General features: G+C 39.5%; 1 protein-coding gene across 1 annotated transcript in view; it reads left to right on the forward strand.

The window, feature by feature from the left end:
* The window catches only part of LOC127462039 (uncharacterized), a 542,224-nt gene that overhangs the window by 514,348 nt on the left and 11,029 nt on the right, over positions 1 to 16,847 (forward strand). The window lies entirely within an intron of this gene.

Consider the following 16,847-nt stretch of genomic DNA (forward strand, 5'->3'; position numbering starts at 1 on the left):
ATTTGAAGCATGCTAGGACTCTCTACATAGCCACCCTGACCATGGCAGTAGTCCTAGGGGCTCTGACACTGCACTTGATTCCTAGTTGATTCATAGGCAGCAAAACTGTGAGGGCATCAGTGATGAACCTGACAGCATCAAAAAGCTTGAGAACCCACTGGAAACCACTGCCAGCCACTGGAGATGCCAGCAGCCAACAAGCCAGAGTCACTGTCTGCAGAGCTGAGGAGATTTCAGGAACTTGGTGTACTTGTGACAAAGTTCTTACTGCACACACTGATGAGCTGCACAGCAACAAGCTTTGTGCCTGGCAGATAGTTTCCTGGGCCATCACCTCTAGGATCAGCTTTTCCTGACAATTCTGACTGCAGACACAGGTATCTTACCTAAATCAATAAAAGGGAGTTCATTAGAGATAAAACATGGGAGAGGAAAATTTACAATTTCTTCCAGACAGTCTGAAAAATCCTATTACTTTTCTTATGAAGAGTTCCCTCTTCTTTATAAAGCCAAATGTTATGGCTTTTTTGAGTACTCTTGAAAGAACAAGTCAGTTCTTGGCAAAAGGAGTCCTTGAATGGCAAAGATCAAATCAAGTTTCAGGGGAAAAGGAGACAAACAAAAGTACTGGAAAGTGAATATGAAGTTTTTTTTACCATGGAATACCTGAAGTTAAAATACTGAAGAGGATAGCTAAAGCTGAAAGCAGCCATGCCCAGAGGGCTGAACTTGTCCTGCAAGAATACTGCACAGAAAGCAGGATTAGAAGCAAAAACCGCATGAGGCTTTTGCAAACTGAGCTCATGAAAAAATATAACAGCACTAAACACAGACCCTGTCAGCAACTGGGAGGTTTCCCATTTATTGCAAGAGCTGATTATACTTCATTATCTTTTCTTTGTCAATTGATGTGGCATACTTCTCAGTCATGAATGCCTGGCTAGATAGGAGCAAAGCCTGATAATGTTTAAAAAAACCCCAGTTTTTCCATGCACCAAAATTACAGGACGTAGAGAATCTTCAAAAGTAAAATAGCATTAGTCAGAGACAATACATAGAAATTTTCTGTGTTCATTAATAACATGGGGAATGAGAATAGTGCTGCCTTTTTCAGAGATGGAGATGGAAATATAAATCAGATGAAGCAAATTACCTTAAAATGCAACATCTCTTGCAAAATTCCAGAGCACTTGTGCTGTCAAGAGAAGAAAACTGCCAGAAAAAATACCAAGGCATATTTTCATTCCATATTTGTTAATCCACGTCAGGCATGCACTTCAGTGAATGTTTCATGAATTTATGGAAAATATTCTACACAGCTATTTATATAGTGCAAAACAAGAGGTAACTATTTAGCTGGTAAATTTTTTTGGCAGACATATTTTGTAGCTTATAGCAACAGAGGAGAACAATGCATTTTCAATTTAAAAGAGCAGCAGGGTGTCATGAAACATAGGATTTGTAATGAAGGTTTCAGGAGACCAGATATGAGGAAAGAACTAATATAAAGTGCTACAACAAACAAAAATAATTTAAAAGAGGAACATTTTAAAAAATTCACAACCCCAACTTATTAAGGCTGTTAATGATATGATTTTCTGTCAACTGTTTCCTGTTTCTTACTCCACTGAGAAATCTGGAAATAATAATGACAAAGAAACAATTATCTCAGAAGCAAATTTTAGAAGACAACATCCATTTTATTTTACCAAATTAAATTCAGCTCTTAATGAAAATGCCTCATTCACCTGTCAGCAGAAAGATACAATTTTGTACTTTTACCAAAAAGCCATCCTCCTTCTAAAAGACAAAAGGAAAACATATACCTGAAAGATGGCTTCTATGTCCGAAAGCTTGGTTGCCATTTTATTGGCTTGATAAAAGGAATTACTCCTCACTTCAGATACTTCCTTATTTACATGTTCAGAATACCATGGTAGCAAAAACTTGATCACTAAGAATACACCACACATCTGGAAAACCACTTTTTCGGTGTAACATTATAATTGACACCTGTGACATTTAGTTGTAGAAGAAAACTCTCTGCCTGGATAAATGCATGGATTTGCTTTTTAGTGTAGACCATAGCTTAAATGAATTTTTCTATCTGTAAATTATTCCTACTAGAAAAAATCCAATTATTATTTAGTCTATTTTGCCCACAGACACTACTGTGCTACTAGTCTGTTGATACAAACTGTTCACAGGTCCTTTAAATCATGGCCTCAGAGCTGAAACTTTTTGTGGTGGGGTGTGAATAGTGAGATTGAGAAGAGGCTTGAAGCTAATGTGACACTGGTATGTGTACAACTTACTAGAAACTTACTGTTTTGAGTCTTATAACAGAGACATAGTTTTGGCAAATTCTAGCCAAGTTGCTCTGACTATAAAAGGAAATCAAAAAATAGCAGCAGAAGAAAAAGAGCACTGACCTGTACCTGCCTGGTTGTACTTGCTTCTCTTCCATCTGGGGCAGCTCAGTTATTTTGCTTTGTTGAAGTTGTTTGTGGGTTCTCCATGTAACGCAAGAAAACTTTCAAGTCTGTTCTTGCAAGTGGAAAAGGACTGTTACTGGAAAAATATAATTACAAAAAAATAGCCATCCTCTCTATAATCTTTGTAAACTTCACCCAGAACCTCCTGATAATATTTTAATTTTCTGTTTGCGATATACAAAGAAATACCTTTGTCTTTTGCATCAAAACTTACCAAACTGTTTACACTTGATTTCTCAATTAGACAGGAATTCTCCCTGGATTAGATTGGTTTTTTTCACAAATGATGAGCATGGACTCATATCTAGCTAAAAATGTTTATCCTTTGTTGAATTGCAAACTTCAATACAGTTGCAATTGTGATACTGGTCACAATATTAATGGTCCTAATCTAGTCTGTCACTTTGATATATCCAAAATCAACAATTCATCTCTCAGCTAATTTTAGAAATTTTTTCTACTTTATCCAACAGATGAAAAATTGACAAAATTTTTTATAGTAATATACTTTTTAGTGGGCATCGTTTTCCTGTGAGAGCCAATTTTACAAACCCATTGACTAATTCATTCCTCACGACTATCTCATTTAAAATAGACTGACAAAAGGCCAGCTGCAAAAGCAACTACACTAAACTGCTTCTCCCCCAGAAACACAATAGAGAAAACAGGTATTCATTATTTGGATTTGGTTGTTCACAGCTGGTGTTTTCATTAGCCAGTATAAATATTAGATGTCAGACCCATACGACAAAATTCAGCTTCAAATTTTAATGCCCCAAGAGAAATTTTGTGGGGTTCAGATGCAAAGTATTTTTTTCCTAAAATAATAAAGGACGATTTCCAAATTAGGTTCCTGGGTCAAACTCTAGGTTCTCTCCGACCTGTAAGTTGTTTTTTATAGGGACTTAATTTGAGCACTTCTGTAGTCAGTAAACTTACAGACTAATGATGCAAGAAAGCTTAACCTCAAAGACATAGAATCATAAAATCATAGAATACTTCTATTGGAAGTGACTTGAAGCACTTGGTTTTTAAACATAAATCTATTTATAGTCACCTTCTTTGTTTCTGAAAAATACATCTCTTTAAATCTAATTTACAGCCTGAACCTTTGGGATTAGAGGCACCACACACAGAGTCAGTCATGGGGGTTTTAAGTAGAAAAGAATATTTCACATAAGAACCTATAAAAATCTGGTCCCTTGTTTACGTCACATTTCATTGAGGTTAATTATCCGTACATCCATTTTTTTTTTGTGTATGTGAAAGGTCACTTTGTAAAAAGCAATATAGGTCAGAACTCATTTAATTCGCATTTTGACAAAGGAAAAGGCCATTCTATATTTCAGTGTAACACTAGCTGTTTGCCTTATGTTATCAATTTTTTCAAACGTGGGAATTCAAGCTAAAAGCAATAAAATATGAACTTTCAATCTTTTCCTTTTTTTCCAAAAGAATATTGAAAAGGCCCCATTAGTCAGAAGGAAATTGAATAAACTGAATAGTAAGACGAATATGAGCTTCTATGTGTGTATCCAGATAGGGATTTTAAATATCCTCCATCCTTTTTTAATTTAAGGTGAGAAAAAACTTAAAGTATCTCGTCTCATATCAGTTTGTGTAATCTCCAGAGATGTATTCTGCTATGTACAAGCTCTAGTCAACTTAGTTGGACCTTTCAGCTGATCAAATCAATAAGCAGTGTTTATCCAGGTCAGCAAATATTTCTTGCAGCATAGCACTTCCATCATGAAAGATCCCCAACTGCTTCTACAAATTCTATGTATACTTATGTTTAGTCACATTATTTTCTAGTGAAATACATCCAGTGCTTTGATGGATCATAGCATCAACCTTTGAGCACAGTAATAAAACAGCAGTAGAGGATGGGAACCAAAGTATTCTGGATTTACATCGAATGACAGAAAGATTTAAGTAGATTAGTTACATATCAAGAAAGTGGGTAGTAGCCAAAAGAACACTGTCAGTCTTGCCAACCATGCAAACAAAATTGCTCTTATTAAAGAAGTTGACATGTTGAGAAGAGTACATTCAATTTTTAATACCTAATCACATTCGTAATTACAAATATATCTTTCTATTGTGACAGCTCAGCATCTATCTGGATGATGTGAGCCTTCACGAAAAGTCAAAAACATTACAGCAACGTCTTTAAACACTAAAGGCAACCTGCACCACTGCACAGATCAAGAACCAGTTTTTGTCTCTGACACAAACATTTTCTTTTGGAGAGCCAACTCAGACAAGAACAAACTGGGTTTTTTTAATTATGACCATTGCTTTATCATCTTTCAAATTCAACATGGGAGGGATTTAGCCCTTACTTAAAGAGATTTAAAGAATATGAACATATTCATAAGCAAATTTTTGGGATTAGAGTGATGTGATCAATGCAATAGCTTTGATTTCTTGGAATATACAACGATTTATTATTGCCTTCTATTTATTTCTGAAGTTTGAGGCTGAATTTAGTAAAAATCTTTTATTCTTCCTAATTTAATTCTACCAAACCAAATGTAGCTATTTTTTCTAAGTGTCATCCTACTGGGAAAACTTCCTTGACTTACAAATATGAAATATCTGAAGTCCAGGAGTCATCATCATCTCAAGTGAAATAAGTGTCTGACCAAATTCATGAAAAGAAAACCAATTAATCTGCTGCTTCTATCACATTCTAATTTTCACATTAATTCCATCCCAAGCCCACACTTACATTTGCTGAATCCAGTCTTTTGCTCTGGATAATGATACTGTAGATGAAACCAAGAAAAGCATTGCAATTACAGTTATTCTTGCCAAAAAAATTAGAACCACTTAAGTATAAAATAGATCATTTGAGAGCAGAAAGTCTTTATAATTTCAAACGGTAGATGGAGTAGATGGATGCAGAGGACATTCACAAGCCTGAGGACAGCCAGGTCCCTCCTGTCTGCACAACCTCTGCTAGAGCACACTCTGGGGGAAGCGGATGGCTTGAGAGAGGAAGAAGGGCAGCTCTCAGCCCTGTCCTCACCTTCCAGCAGGGAGAATGAACTTTGTGCTGCCAAGGGCTGGGAGGAGACACCTGCTCAGTGGAGAAGGTAACACATATTAATGAGGGCAGACACACAGACCTCCTTCCTCCCCAGAGCTCTGTGAGTCCAGCCTATCTCTATGCTTTGCCACTTTATGGCTGTAACCTACCACCCCTCAAAATCTCCCTTTACCAACCCGTCTTCCTTCATGTACTCCCTCCTGGGATTCACTCTCTGCTCCCCACTCTGAATGGTGCAGTCTGTAGAGGTGAAGTACAAGGCAACCAACACCATCATGTTGGGGCAGAACTTTCATTTTGTCTGTGCCACTACAAAACTGTGAGCTGGCTCTGGAGAGAAAGCCTGCTTTGGAGTTGAAATCCTGTTGAGCACCATGGTGGTCCATGTTCTTTAATGACCCAAAGTGGCCAACTTTTCCTCTTGCTTAAATTTAAATTTAAATAAACCCTGTTCAAATTGCAGTGACACAAGTGAATAATTAATCAAACTTAATGAATCCTTATTTGAAGTTGTTTCTGAAAAGGTTTCACAACGCATCATCATGTGGCAAATCTGTTTTATTCAGAGAGTTTTTATGTTAAGTAAAGAATACCAAATGGTATCCTATGCAAGCCTCAGACTTGGGAATTCATTACCAATAGAGAAAGCAAAGGAGGAATAGTAATTTTCAGAGTAAAAGGATAAAAAAATGAAGGCATATATACATTATCTACCTTGAATTATTGCAGCTCTGCATTTTGGACATGGACCACAGTAATATGGAATTAGACTAGAAAATAAACCAAGGCTCAAAGTTATCATTTGCATGAAACAAAAAAGGCATTACCAACAATACAATTATTTCCTTCTTTGTCATCACTGGGAAACAGTGCAACACAGTCGTGCAACACAGTTTACTAATGCACGTTTCAGAGGAGCACAGTGGGTATGACATACTGAGTCTTTGTGTGTACTTTGAACACAGGGCTCTGCACTGAGTATGAACCTACCGTTCCTCAGATCCTTTAATGTATGACCAGGTTTCTCCTCTTCCATGTCTTATTTGAGGGAGGTTTCCTAGATAGAAGTAAAGTATGGATTACCATGACTTAGCCATCAGTATAGTACAGAATCACTTTTTCTTCTTAGGAAATCAGTAACTGGCAGAGAAATGCACAGGACTCCAAATATACTAATTCCACAACCTACTAATTTATCTCTGAAAACATTCAAAGCAGTTCTCTCTTGTGCCTAGTAATAGAAATTCATTGTCTCCCTGAGAATTCTGCTTTTCTTCAGATACTCCTATCAAGAGTCACCAGGTTCTCTAAAACTGGTTATGTATGCACAGCTTTACAACAAGAGAAATTGCTTTTCATTATTTTGTCTTCTTATTAAGGTCAGAGATTATATAGGAGATTACATATTTGTCCCCAAAGAGAAAGTGATTTATAGCCTTTGCCAGAGAGGTGTAAAAAGCTGGAATTAATTTGCTTTCTGTACTAGAGGGAAGCTTTAAAAAGTGATATTGAATGTGTGGATGTAAAAAATATTTAAGCACTGACAGCAATATACACAATACTAATAATATATAATACTATTACTACACTACAGGCCTTCTATATGACAGGTTCGGTTTTGCCCTTCTTTTTTTTTTTTATTTTTTAAATGATAGCCTTTAAGAGCCCAGGATTGTATTTTTAAAACAGGTCTATTCCTGAAGAAGTTATGCATAGGTTGCTACCTATTATTTTCTTTAAATTCTATAACTGCTACAAAGCCTGTGTTGCACAGTAACAGCACTGAGCAGGCACATGTGCAGGCACTTTTGGTGGGGAGGGCATGACCTGGACTGCTTGAGGATGAGAGAGTAAATGCAGCACAAGGATAACTGACACCAAAAATCTTGAAGACCTAAGTGATGGCTGTAATTACAGCCTGTCACAGGAAGGACAGGAGCAAAAGCAGAGCCACACCACTTTCTCTGGACAGACACCCACACACAGTAGCACTGTCAGCTGTGATTTGATACTCCCTGCCAGCAGCAAGCACCACAGTCGTGGCAGGCTGGATTTCACCCCATGACCCAGCAGCCCAAGAGCTGGAAAGGTCTAGCCATGATGCTCAGGTTGTTCCAGGCAAAGATGGTGTTAGATCTCAGATGAGTGATTATTGGGTCAGAACCACCTTGTGGGGAGTGTGTGTGTGTTTGTGTCTATGTGGAGGGGGAAGGGATGAGTTGAATCTCAAGGAGGTGAGGTGGCATGATATCCCTCATGGCAGGTTCCAGGAACCCACATAGGGAAGCCCTGAAGTAGCTGTCAGTCACAAACAGCCTGGGAAAACCACAACACACCTCACCTCCTGCAGCCCCTAAGCCAGCCTCAGATTGGCAGGGACAGTGAGAAAACTGCTCCTCACAGTGGCCCGGAACCTCTAGAGTTGCTGTTGGGTCAGAGACCCCACCTGGAGGGGTTGGTCATAGGAACCAAAGCAGATAAAACCACAGGCATGTGTTCGCCTCGTGTCACGGCCCTGCCACTTGGACCTGTGAGAGCTAGTCTTCTACAAGGTTCCAGTGGTAGGTATATAATCTCTCTCTCCCTCTTTCTCCTTCTCTCTGTTTGCTCCCTCTGCTTCTCTTTCTTTACTCCTATCTTGATGTTTTGGGTGGCTTGGAGCTGGAGGGATTGGATCTTAAATTAAGTGTTGTGGATTAATAGTATATGCGCTGAGTCGGTACTGTGGTGGAACATTTTGTCTAGCTTGTCTAGTGCCCTTTTTGAACCTTGGCCAAGTTCCCTTATTTTCTCTCCAAAATTAATAAAGAAACCTTTTGGGAACAAGCCCATGGCTTATTCTCTTGACATTAGCTCAAGGTATTAAAGAACCCTATATCTATATTTTAAAGTAAAACTCATATCTCAATCTGTGAGCTGGAAGCTCCCAGGGCTGGAGTCTTACAGGCTGGCTGCCTTGGAAGCCAAATACATGAAATTAAGGTGCTCACTCACATTAGTAAAAAGGTTAAACCGTATGCAAGACAAGTATGCCCATTGAAGTGCAAGAGCCCTGAACACTCACACACATGACTGAAGCTGCAAAATGGGCTAAAAGTCCATATCAGAGTTGCTACAGGGATTTATCACATCCTACAATTAGTTTAGATGCAAAGCCCTTTGATGTCAAATAGAAAGTTCCTCAAGAACGTCAATGGCTTTTGATCCTGGATGCAGAGAGGAAAAAGCTGTGCAACTCTAGATACTGATTCAGCTTTTGTTTAGTATGCTCTAAGGGTATGGCTTCATGTGCTGAAGTTAATTTAAAGCACAGTGTTTGCAAAATGCCTTCAAGTGGCCTTTTGAAATTGGCTCTGCTACTTTCATTGAGCAGTTTACACTGATAAGTGAGGGAAAAATGTCTCACAATTGTATTGATAACAGAAAAGAAATCACTTTCATAGTGTTGAAGAGGGCTGTAGCTGATGTGCAAAACTGAAGCATGTGCTGACCTTAGGAAGAACAATTTCATTTTCTGTATCAGAAACACAGTGTCCCAAAAAAAACTTTTCCAGACCCAGAAAAGCTGTCACCAGATATTTTGAAGCCTTGACTCTAAGTTAATAGAGCTCATAAGCTACATGTCTATACATGGAAGGGGAAATTTTTGCTAATTGGGAACAACACCACACATAAAATAGCAGAAAGGCTACAAAGCTTTCTTATTATTTTACTTCCCTTCAGGAGAGGTTTCAGGGGGATTAAGATATGACAAATATTTGACAGTGAATTCATTTTCCAAATTGCCTGTTTCTCACTTAGCATATCCCCACTCGACTTTATTATGTATAATAAAGTCAGCTCACATATTTCCATTCACATCACTGGAGTTTGGAGGTGGACTGGTGTTAACAGAAGTGCTGCTTCTGTGGAGGATTTAGAAATCTATGTATCATGGTCTTTTTGATTTAATTTAAATTCAGGGGGAAAAAAAGGAAATCATAAACATGACTTTCATAACTACACAAAACATATATATCAAACAGCTGTAGGGGATCACCAAGCAATATTCCAGTTCCTAGTGTCCTACCTCCAACACTGGCCAGTGGCAAATGCTTAATAAAAATATAGATAGGACAGCAAGTAAATATTTTCCCAGGATACTTTCTTATCCTCTAGCAATCTGTATCACTAACACTTGCTAAGTTAGAGATGCAACTAATAATCCACAATGGATTTTCCTTTTTTTATCCAGGTTTTGGGTTTGATTCATGGTAGAATTTCAGCATTCACAACATCCAGTGGTAAGAAAGAAATTCCAGATTAACCACTAATTTTGTTAAAAACACCTTCATTTTTGCTTTTTCTGCTAACTGTAAATATGATATCTACTAGTTACTGTCTTGAGAAATACAGAGGAAAAAATTTTCCCTGTCCACTTTCATCTATGCCATTCACAATTTTACAAACATTTTTTTGCCTTTTTACTCAGTAGTCACTTTTCCAGGCTGATGAATTCTAAACTACTTAGTGTCTATGACCAGTAATGAGTCAGTCTTTGTTTGCCTTTGCAACTCTTTTATCTTTTCTGCTTTAGCAAGTCCTTCTGAAACAGGACCGAAATGGCACATACTTATTTTAACCTGCAAAAGGGCAGGGTGCTGGACTCTGTTGTTCTCTGCTCCTTTCTTGATCATTCCCCTGGCATGATATTTGCTTCATTACACTACTGTTACTGGTCTCAGAGCTGGTCTTGTCATCAAAAGGACTTGCTTTAACCCTGAGGTCACTTTCTGAAGCCTTTTCCTACCCCATTTTTCCCAATATTTTTAAATAAGGATAATTTTTTTCCATTTTCCTATTCTCCCCATATATAAAGCAAACTGCATACTGGACTCCTTTATGAAGTCTGTGGTCAGAACATCAAGGAAAGTTGCTATGCTCTAATTGGGGTCTAGTTTGGGGCTCCCCAGTTTAAGAGTGCCAAGAAAGGGGCAAGGCAGAGGAGGGCTGCCAAGGGACCAAAAGCACCATGAGAAGGGGCTGCAGGAGCTGGGCAAAGAAGAGACATTGCAAGAGCAACCAGCAGTTACTTGAAGGGTAGTGGCAAAGGTGACAAAGCCAACAGCCCCTCAGCAGTGGCAAATGATACCAAAAGGGGACACATCCTGCAGCAAGGGAGACTGAGGTTGCACATTAGGAAAAACATTTTCACTGGAAATGTAGCACAAGTTTCGCAGAAAACCTGTGAAATCTGCATCCTTGGAAGCTTCCAAGATTTATGCCTAGACATTAACACAGCTGACTTGGCCTAGTGTTGGTGATGGTGCCACTTTGAGCAGCAGATGGGACTTGATTACTGCCAGAGGCTCTTCCAAGGAACATTGCTGTGAGTCTGTGAATGACTGACTTCATTTTTACACTGGGTATGATACTTGCTGATCTGTTTCTTGAGTTAATGGTGCAGAAAAGCTCCCTGACTACCTTAATGAGTATTCAGCTTAATTAGATGTCTGTAGTTATGATCCTGGTTTTAAAAAGACAAATCCCTGATCTATGATACAGAGCTCGCATAATTGCTGTACAAATTTGTTTGAATTGATGATGATTCATCCCTAAGATTTTACATCCTTTAAAAATATTCATCTGAGATCATTTGTGTCTTTGCATCTTCAAAAAGCAGAAAGTGTCTTAAAAGAAAGTGTGTCTCTAGCACTTAATCACTGGGATTGATCGGTGTAACTCACACAATGTGATTCAGGTAACCAGCCAGGCAGATCAAGGGATCCCAATACCCTTCATTGGCTGATTCAGTGTGCTACGAGCACAGGAAATGCTGAAAACCTTCAGAGAGAGATGAAACAGGAGTAAGTAAGTCTCAAATGTTTTAAATATGAGAATATGTTTCCATCAACTCTTTCCCAAGAGTTTATATTGCATTTAATAAGGTCTATGGACTCATGATTTAAAAAGAACTGTTTTCTCTCAGTACTAAAGAAATGAGATAGCAATATATCAGGTTTATTTTCAGTAATTAGACTTCACAATTGGGTTTATTTTGTCTTATTCACAATACAAAATTTATTTTTTTGTCTTCTGCTTAAGCTTTGATTCTAATCCCAATGTGACTAGCACATTGAATCACAATCCAATTTAATTCAATATCCCAATGCAGTGAAGAAGTGACTAGAAAAGCATTTCTAGCATAAATTCAAGTGTGAATGCAAGCAATCCTAGTTCTGGTTTACATAAGTGAAAAACAACTGCTCTAAACATTGGTATAAAGAAAGAAAATTTTACAGAATCTTACAGAAAACAGTGCAAAGTATACGTTTGGAGATAATTACATTTAAGTCTGTAAAATATATTTAATGAGCACAGCACATGCTCCCCAAACAATTTCCTGGAGGGCCCGAGGACTGGTGTCTTTGTTCAGCCAACTAGAGTTTATAATGAACATCACTCCTGCTTTTGGGTTGTGACAGGCCCTCAACACAATTTTCGCTAGTTTAAGCTTTACTCTAACTGTGTTATCTCAGGCAGCAGTGAGGTGATGTTGAAGCCCATGTTGCCATACCTTGGTGGCCAATGATTTGATTAAGGAAGGGGAAACAGTTCTCTATCACTAAACACACTGAAACAGAAGAGTGACTCCCTGCTTTGTCTCTTATCAAGTCGAAGAGCCAAAAATGTGGAGATTTAACAGGCAAGCCATTTTTCCCAGTGTCTTTGGAGGGATCCTTTCTCCCATTCCTGCACCCCTTTAAAAATCATTCTTTTAAGAGGCATCAGTTGCCAGCAACATAAAACCAAGCTTGACCCCTTTCACAGGACAGCATCACATCTCCAAGGGTGACAAGGCTTGGAACCAGCTTGGCAAGTGTTTCTGCAAATCACAGAACAGAAAAACAGGTGCAGGCCGGAGGCTGAGGCACTGTAAAGAAAGAGCTCCAGTGTCAGGCTCTCTCAGGGCAGCAGCCTTAGGACTCACCTGCAAGCATGTATAGGGCCATCAGAGCCACATCAAATCTTTCTGTTCGGTTCTCTTCTCCCAAATACCCTGTACACAGAGACAGGGATTGGTTGATGCAAAATTAGTGGAGTCAGCTTTTCCATCAGAGGCAGTAGAAGTTGCAGCTCCCTTAGCAGCAGATTTCCATCTGCTTTAGAGCAATGAGGCAGTGTGATGTACTTGCAACAGACACTGAAGGGACTAAAGGGACACTAAATTCTAGGAGAAAGGAAAGCTCAGATAAAGCTGCTGCCCAGTTCCTCCTCAGGCTGCTGAAACAGTGAGAGAAGCCAAGAGAGAAAGAGGGCTCATTGTTGCTTCCTACTTGTATTGCTTTGTGTGTTTGTGCCACAGGCTTTCAGTTAGTCCTGAGACTCCTACACTGTCATGCAGTTCCCTTGCTTTGGGAACACATACTTGAAAACTCCCATTATTTTTATCCAGAAAAGCAGATTACAGCAGCTACTGATGGTATGAGGATGTGTGAGAACAGTAGAGGAGTACTAAATACTGCAGTGGTTACTGGGAGACTTCAGTGCACAAAGAAAAAGATTGGAAAGAAGAGATGCTATGTGCAAGTACAGTAAGATGAAAAAAGCTGAAAAGTCTCAAAAAATACATTTAGGAAAACTTTCAATAGACGAATTCTGGTGTCAAAAGAGAGTAATGCAATAGATTAATTTTAAACAAAGTCATTTGTTTTACTAAAGTGTAAAGGGACAAAAGTTTCTTTTTCATATATGAAAATATTCTAGGAGATGCATTTTTATAAATTTAATAAGAATGTTTTAGAAACTTAAGAAAAACACCCTCAAAGGATCTTCAAGGAGTTAAAATGTAGGCAGGGTGTTCTAAAATGCCCTAACATATATGTGGAATGAAAGTTCAAACAAGACCCTACCATCTTTTATATATGATTCAAACCAATAAAGAAATAAACTCCTGCTGTGTTAATGGGAGCTTACCCACTGGTTTTAATGGGATTCACTCCAGTAAGCCTCAATATAGTACTACTTTAATTTAAAGTTGGATTTGCAAACTCTAATTAGTACTTTGAGTAAGTTGAGGAAGATTTCTTAAGCTGTATTAAAACTCAACAGACAAAGATGAATGCTGCTTTCCTGCCTGTCTCCCAGTTTCTCCCTTTTTACACGCTTCAGATCAGCTCACAGCCAGCTGCTCACTGATCAGCAGCACACTGTGGAGACCTGCAGATTTACTTGTGCCTGTTCTTCTGACAGATCACTGATCTCTGTTTTGTACTGCTAACTTACAGCAAATTCACCTTACTCCAGCTTGGGTCTGGAGCAGAAAAGCCTTCTGGATCCAAGGAAATTAGCCTTTCAATTGTCAGCTTGTTAGACCACCTCAGCTAGTGTTACAGCACAAACAAGGAAATTACATTTCTTATAGTAAATGCACAGGGCATGAGGTTGGTCACTGAGGCTGTGGTGATTTACCTGGGGCTGCTGGTTCCTGACCCCTCCAGTGGTCCCAGGAAAACTCCTCTCAGAGGGCTCCACTACCATCTTGGAACAGATGAAGGCTGCCTGGCCCTCATACAAAGGAGGATGAAAGTACCAGTACCAACCCAGCCTTCAGCTGAAGAAGTTGGAAAGGTATGGGGAGGTTGTAGAAGTAGTAAATCTGTCCTTTACAACTGTATGAATTAAATTTATTGGCTTTGTGGTGGGGGGAAACAGTTTTCCCCCTGCAGTTATAAAATGGTAAACCCTAGGGGGTGGTGACCCTGGAAGTTTTGAAGTTTTATCCAGTGAGTGCTTCTGTGAAATGTAAACATACCACAAGCAAACGAAGAGAAGGTTGTTGTAGTTTGGTGGCAGAAGTGGTAGCCATGTTCTGAGGCCACGAGGAAAGGGGCTCGAAGCCCCTTGGGGCCTCTGGGGCCCCCCAGCCCCTGGCTGGGGGGGGCTGCAGGTACTTGGAACAGCGTAATGCTGGGCTAAGTACCTGTGGCTCAAAGCTAAAGAAGTTTTCTCCACCATGAGCAGTGTCCAGAGATTGTGGCCAAGAGATAGCCAAGAGATAACTGAAGGAACAGTAAACAGCATGCAGCCAAGGAAGACTCAGAGTTGCTCGAGCCGAGATAGAGAGCCAGCAGGAGAGAGAGAGAGAGAGAGAGAGAGAGAGAGAGAGAGAGAGAGAGAGAGAGAGAGAGGAAGTTGGGGTAAGAACTGAATAAAAACCCCAAACTCCTTTGAGACCCCTCCTAGAAAGGAGGAAGGTGATGGACTCTTACTTGAAAGAGCCTTGGAGTGCTACAGCACTGCAGAAAGGAGCTAAAAAGCTCAGAGAAAGAATGTGGAGGGGGGTGACCTTGGCCCCCCCCTGCTTGAGGCAGAGCACAGGAGCTCTGCAAAGGGGCTTGGATCTCCTGAAGATAAGGACCGTCACGGAGACCCCTGAGCTTCGTGATATGATGTAGTGAAGTGACCCTTGTCCTGGTGAACACAGCCTACGGAAGAAGACCCTCGCTTGAAAGACGAGTGGCTGAGGGGGCTTGGATTCCCCCCTCGTGTGTGCTGGCAGAGATCCAGCTATCAGCTGCTGCATGAGAAGAGGATAGATGACTGCTGCCCTAGAGAAACTGCTGCTCTGAGACTGGAAAGGATCCTTCCTTCTTCCCTCCTGGACTTTTATTTGGAGGGGAGAAGAGATTTGATCCATTGTAAATACCGATTTACCATAGTAGAGATAGTTGAGATCGTGTGTGTAATGTATTATAATATTTATGTGTACAGTCATTGTAATATATTCCCTTTCCCCCATTTTAAGTCTCATGTGGTTGTCTGGAAAAAACCTTCTCATATTAAGTTGAGATGTGAGAGGGGGTTTGAAGATAGGGAATTAGATTTTTTGAGCTCTCAAACCATGACAGGCTTTAAGGATATATACAAGTTTTTCTGGGTGACAGCTAGGAGCACTTAGAAAGCACAGCCAAAGGCTGCAAGACTAATATATAAATCCATGAGCTTTCCAGCTGGTGAAGTAAGGTATCAGAGAGGGATAGAGGCTTCTCTATCTCCAATACTGCTTAAAAGGAAGTGACTTTCTTTTCTACCCTCTCCTATCTGTTGATGGACTTCTTTGATAGACTTTCAGCATTTAGTTGAACACTGTTATGTTAAGCCTGGGTAAAGGGATACGTTTCCACTAGACAAGACATAAAAAGAACTGTGATCTGAGACATACCCTTGCCTTTGAGGGTTCTGGCAGACACCCCCTACCTGAAAGTGCTGGTTTGAGCAGTTCTTAGTTGGAGGTGGCTAAATGACACTATTGACCATGCAGAAATCATGGTTCCAGGTCATTTAAAACTTTCTCAGACACCTCCACATGATGCTGAGATCTCAGTATGTCTTACCAGAAACTCACTCCCATGTCTGCATTATGTGATCAAGATTTTCAGAAGAAATACTGTGACATGATCAAGGACTGCATGTGCTTCAACAAGGTCCCAGTTAAGCTTAGGAACCTGATAGTAGCTGAATAATAAAGGCACACTGAATAATCTGGACTCAAACAATTAAATATGAATTTCTGTATCACCCATCCAAAACAAGAAATACAAGTCATGTTTTGAGGACATAGGAGTCTCTCCTGGGGATCACTGCCTTGAAACAGACGCTAGAAGTGCTGGCAACTAAGTAGCTAAGAATAACTCCTTAGGGTGACACTGTGGTCAGACGTGGAACATAATTTATGCAGTCAAAGTAAAAATTCCCTGTTTCACCATACAAGAACTCTACACTACATCGTTTGGGTGACTGCTTCTCAGATACCAAGCCCAGTTTTAGCGTCCTCAGAGAATGCTGACAGAGCTCACTTAAGAGAAAATGAAGAAAGAATCCCATAATCACTCTCATTAAACACATTTTAAAAACCCCTTAATTTTAGCAAAGATTTCCCCTTGTGACTCAGGCAAGTTTCTTAATGTCTTGGTCGGTCTAATAAAATATATATGCTGAACAGAAATTCAATAACAGCAAACAAAGAAAGAGCCAAAATCAAGTCAGAAAGTGAAGGGAGACAAATTCAGAAAGAACTACTCTTAGCAATGCATTTTTAGACATCAGAACACATACCCAGGCTGGACAATTAGTGGAACAGCAAACTTTATTGAACACATTAAGACAGCAAGCATGGCAATGGATACACAAAGGAGATGCCATTTCCAACAGCAAATTTGAAAATTTCTTATGCTGGTGACAAAGCTGAAGACCACAATTCAATGTCCTGAATATTTTCACATTTGGGTGACTTTTTGATATTTTGCTGCAGCAAT

Source organism: Manacus candei, unplaced genomic scaffold (assembly GCF_025592945.1).
Source record: "Manacus candei isolate 608988 ecotype Guabito, Panama unplaced genomic scaffold, ASM2559294v1 h1tg000008l, whole genome shotgun sequence".
NCBI classification, from domain to species: domain Eukaryota; kingdom Metazoa; phylum Chordata; class Aves; order Passeriformes; family Pipridae; genus Manacus; species Manacus candei.